We start from the raw sequence: 4,482 nt of genomic DNA on the forward strand, positions 1-4,482 counted from the left end.
TATTTGGGAGTCAGTTTCTGGGTAGGGTAGTAATTTGTAATGGTTGCTGATTTGATTTATCTTCATATACTTACTGGGCTTGTTTCTGGCACAGAGGTTCTAATCGAGGATTATAATACAGGCTCTTCTGTGACTTGGTAAGTGTGTCATGTGGGTGGTTGCTTGTGTAAAGTTCTAATTTTACTTCAATCTAGAACTGCTTCAGAGATTTCACTCGATTATCACTATTCTTATCTTGCTGTTACCTATATAATTCTAGAATTGATACCAGGAAGCTAATATTGATAGTCTCTTGAGTTTCTTCATCTTGGATCTGACTCTCAGTAGACAGTATAGATATTCTAAATGTCATTGTATGTGGAATGGGCCTATATTTTAGCCTTTCTTTTAGTGGTGTTCGGAGAGATCAGTGGCCATTTCAACACTGGCTTGTTAATAAGTCCATGATTTCCAGGAGGTATAAGGAGACCAGAAGCAGACTGTTCCTTTTTAAGTGTAAAGGAGAAGGGTTCATGGAAGAAAATGGCAGAGGCACTTGGAGGGGTTTAAAGTCAGGGTCCATGAGGTGGGTAATGCTCAATGAAGCAGTTTCTCCAGGAGCCTCTTTCATGGTGATTTGTTCCCTGTCTTCCATGTAATGTCACCAAATTTGATAGTCAAGCAGCTGCATATGGCTGTTTTCTCTTTCAACTGGTAAGTACTTTTGTTAATAAGATCCTATATTAGGCAAAATCTACATTAAAAAGTTTTGCTGCTAGCTAGAAGTCGGCTATAGGTGCTATGTCACACACGACTGTGTTGGCAAAATCTTTAGTTTAAATGCAGCTGTGGTGAGAGAGAGCTTTTTGTTAGCTAAATTTTCCTCATTCAGGGAGATAGTGTAGCTATCCCAGCAGAAAAACTCTGGTCAGCATATTCTGTGTTTCTACTGGGGGCTTTGATGATAAGCTGTATTGGCATAGCTATAGTGCCAGAAGCTTCATAGTGTGGATGGAGCCCAAGTGTTTCAGGTGAGAGGCTTCAACATGACTCACTTGAAAAGAGATGGCAGAATAAATTAAATAACTGGGATGGTCCTGCTACTTATCCAGATGATTCTGGGTTAATCTGTGGTTTGGGGAAGCATGGGTGGATATGTGCATGCCTGTGTGCTCTTATTTTGGAGGTTTGGGGTGTTTTTTCTTTTTAAATGTTGTTAGCTATATAAAATGGACATAGTTTAGAGAACCTGCTTGACTTCCTTTGAATGCTAAGAGTCCTGCCATTTGGATACTTCAGTTCAACTGCAAACAATTCAGATTTTCAAAGCTTTTTAACTCGGCATCAGGCACATAGGCCAAATCTGTCAAGGTAACTAAAACAATTGTTATACATGAAATTACTGCCTTATGGCATCCTTATGCTAACTTGTTTAATCCCACAGACTGTTATTTACCAGGTGAATTGATGCTGTGCCACAACGTAGAGTCCCCCAGTTCGTTCAAACCAAAATTCTGGAGACCTGGAAGCAAGTCTCAAAAGGCATTTTTAATATGCATCTCAAGTAGGTCCCAGTTCCTTGCCTGTTCAGAGCATGTGTAAATTGCTCAGTGATTAGTGCACAGGAAATGGAGAGGTTGATTCAAGGTCCTACTTCAATAAATACATTAATTATATAAATGGAGGAGTTTCAGCAGGAGTTTCTTCTGGGGTATATCTCAAATCAGCTGTCAGGTGGCTGGCTTACTCTCCTAGGAATTGAACCCAGTTTTCTCATAACCTATTCTGCTGATTTCTAAACAGACTTGAATCTGCATCCACTCTGTGCTTTAACAACCAGGCATTTGGCTATTTGGGAGATGGCTTTGTTTTTATGGCCAAGGATTAAGCCACTCCCTGCAGGAGGAGGCTTACAGAGCAGGACTGTGGGGAGTTTGCTGGCTGGTCTGGTCATAAACAAATGCCTGAGTCCCCTTTTGTGTTTCATGCCTGCATAGTTTAGCTTCCTGCTTAGCTGGTTTCTGAGGACTCTTTCCTTGAGTGCTTCAACTCTCCTTACACATTGTATATGGAGCTTGGTCATTACGCTTAAGTTGAGGATTCCACCTGGCATCAAGGTACCTCTTATGCAATGGGTAAATAGTAGCTAACTCTCAAGTGAGAAGGTGTTCAGTGTTCCTTCAGTTTTCTGAAGGCAAGGAAATTATTAGGGAAACTGCATGGAGCTCTGAAAAAGTGTAGTAGTTGTTCATGCTTTTGGTAATGGCATTTCAAAAAGGCAGTATAGGTGGAAGCATATATGGCTCATCTGATGGAAATCTCATGTTAAGCCTTTTGAGGAAGTAAGCTACACCTCTGTGCAGTCTTTCAGGTTAGTCTCCAATTTAGCATAGACAACAAAGAAAAAACATGGATCTTCCAAAGATGACTATGATCAGATTCTTAAAGGCAAGGACACCAAATTGGTTGGGTTACCTGACCTCTTGGCCACTCTTCTCTTTCTATCTCCTTCCTGGTGTGATTTATCACTGAACAAAGATCTTGTGATGCATCTCAAACATTTGTCTGCACAGTACACATCTTTAATTGGGTGCAGCATTTCCCACAGCCACATCATCTAGGCTTGACGAATCCTGTGCAGTATTGTTTCCACTGGGATTAGGCAAATCTTTCCAGTAAACTTTGTTTTGAGTGTATTGCCTAGATGTAGCTTTCAGGTTCTGACTTCTACAATGCAGCTGCTATTGGCAACGCTACCAATTGCTTACATTGTGTTTGTATATTATTTTATGGGCCCAAAACTGTGTTTTTTGGGGGCGGTTTCTTGTGGAAGTTGTTGGCTAGTGCTTTTTATAAATGGATTCCTTTTCAGCAGTGTGGATTCAGGTTCCCTAATCTGGTACTGGTGGGGCTTTAGAACATCACCCTACTGCTTTCCCAGCCACTGTTGCTGAAAGAGCCCTAAAACTGTGCTGTAGAAAGAGCAAGAACTAAGGTGAAGGTACAGAGTTCTGACTGATGCCCTGGTCATCTGTAAGGAGCCAAAGATTCCTCATGGCAAACAGCACTTGAAGGAATTCACTTTGTATGCATTGCAGCAAAGGGAGGCTGGCAAAAAGAGAATACCACAGGCTAGAACATAAGATTTTTCTTGCACTTTTGGGATTTTTTTCTCTTTAAAATGGGCTTCTAACACCATTTCTAAAGTGGTATCTTGCTTCCTGGTATCCTAAGGATGGTGTACACTTGGTATTTCAGTAGGAAAGTACTTGTGAACATGGCTGCTTACAAGTGGAGACCTGTCCCTATTCTATTCTGGATGTAAAGACTTTCTGAGGTTTTCATGGGAGACTTGCTAACCCAGAATCACCAATAACTCACTGTTGGGGCACTCTCCTGGGACATGGCAGTGCCATATTTAAGGCATGGATTGCCCTAAACATGTTTGTCTTAATCAACTGGCATATGTAACTTGAAAAATTTCTGACCAGCTTAAATTAAAATTTATGGCTCTTCATTTCAGAAGCTAGTCACTTGGTCATAAAATACTCTGTGCTGGAATCTCAAACTTTAATATGAGTTTATAAGAGTGAGAGGCGATTTGTGCAATTCCCTCTCTACAGCTGAGCAGGCTTTGAAGCTATGCACCTATCTCCATGTCGGAGTGAGCGTGACTGGGCATGTGCAGGGGTGTTCCCACTCACGGGGACATGTGCTCTGGCCCATGGCAAGTTGCCCTAGGTGGGATGGGGGGGCTGGGGTCATCACCTGGGTTGGCCCCAGTAGCCTTACTGGGGGGGGAGCGGGGAGGGCCTCCTTGGGTTCCAGCAGTGGCGATTCAGGTGCACGCAGCCTGGCCAGCAGCCAGAGCATAACTCTGGCCAGCTATGCTTTGGTTTTGGGTGGTGCATGTCCTGCTTTTCTTTAGTGCAGGTTTTTTTTGACACCAGGATCTCCCAGTGTCAAAAAACCCAGCTGTGCTGCAAATTAGCAGCACAGCAAACGCCTGCATGTGTGGCACTGCAAACTGCACATGCAGGCTTGTCTGGATGCGCACACTAAGTGCACTGTGTCCTGCAGCTGAAGTTTATAATGTCAAACAGGGAAGCTGTGGACATACAGCTGGTCTAGACCCCACTCTTTTTGTATACAACTACCTTCATTTATCAAAAGGGAATCTTCTTTCTTGCACAGATATTCAAGTATTGGATGTTACAGATTAAAAAACGCAAAGAAGAAAACTAAGATTGAGACTACCTCCCCATGCAACTTAAATTTCAGTATGCTGTTCCCAGCTCTATTCTTACATGGCATTTTTTATTCAGTGTATAAACCTGTATATAGGAAAATCATAGATTAGCTGAAATGGGATAATGATCCAACTGACAAAAAGTTAAGTTGTCTTTCAGTAGAAACAAAAAACAACATCCTTGGCCATAAGAACTTTTTACTAGGGGTGCACCAATAAAGATTTTTTGGGCCAATACTGACCAGCCATATCAG

This window comes from Crocodylus porosus, unplaced genomic scaffold, assembly GCF_001723895.1.
Source record: "Crocodylus porosus isolate Cpor-Errol unplaced genomic scaffold, CroPor_comp1, whole genome shotgun sequence".
Classification (NCBI taxonomy): domain Eukaryota; kingdom Metazoa; phylum Chordata; order Crocodylia; family Crocodylidae; genus Crocodylus; species Crocodylus porosus.